The following is a 990-nucleotide window of genomic DNA, read 5'->3' as shown; positions in this document are numbered from 1 at the left end:
TTATATATATTTATATATACACATATATATATATTTATATATACACATATATATACAAAAAAAAAAATAAATAAATAAAAACTAAATAAATAAATAAATAAGAATAGAAATGTAATATTCTACATAGAAAGTGAACCTATCCATTTCTTCCTATATTTGAATTGTTAAAATGAATTACCGAATTATACCAAAAGAAAAAAAAAATGAATTTGAATAAAATGCTTATAAGGGGAGGTGTGGAATATGCTCTCCTATATATGTGTACATACATACACCTAATATTCTCTCTTACATACATACACCTAATATTCTCTCTTATGTATTACTTGCATGCTTTATTACTGTTTTGCATATTTTATGTATCTACGGTAGTCAGTACATGCTTTAACCTAATAAAGTTAGTCTTGAAATAGAGCTCATGAACGTCGGTTGTTTTATTCGCAAACGTTACAGGGACCGCTATTTTAGGAAGAGGAACTCTCTGGCGCGATGAAACCGAGGCTGAGTATATCGAAGAGACGGACGTGGATGCCACGACGGTGGATGTTAGCAGATGTATTCCCATGAAGCTGATCCAGATAAACCTTCATCATTATAAACTCGCGTGTGCGAATCCTGCGATCCGCCTAGCAACCGGTGGACTTGTCGTTGCCCTCACCCAGGAGGCATGGATACACGGCAAAAAAATCTGCGGGCTTGGAATGAAGGGCTTTAAACTCAAAATGGTGAACTGGTAGCGGCAAGTATTGAGCTGAATAAACCAGCTTCTGGGTGACTTCTGTCTACATGGCTCACGATAAGGATATACCGTCAGGTCAGGTTCGGACACTGGTGTAGGAGGCAGCCTCAAAGAACAAACCACTGGCTGTCTCCTGTGACGCGAATGCTCACAATTCGTTGTGGGGGAGCACGGAAACTAATTACAGAGGTGAGTCCCTACTAGACTTTATTCTAGAAAATAAACTTAGTGTTATACATTTAAGTTCATAG

The sequence above is a fragment of the Rhagoletis pomonella genome, unplaced genomic scaffold (genome assembly GCF_013731165.1).
Source record: "Rhagoletis pomonella isolate Grant_MI unplaced genomic scaffold, Rhpom_1.0 Rhpom_scaffold_00006, whole genome shotgun sequence".
Classification (NCBI taxonomy): domain Eukaryota; kingdom Metazoa; phylum Arthropoda; class Insecta; order Diptera; family Tephritidae; genus Rhagoletis; species Rhagoletis pomonella.
The sequence above is the reverse complement of the archived record's forward strand: the minus strand, read 5'-3'. Positions refer to the sequence as shown.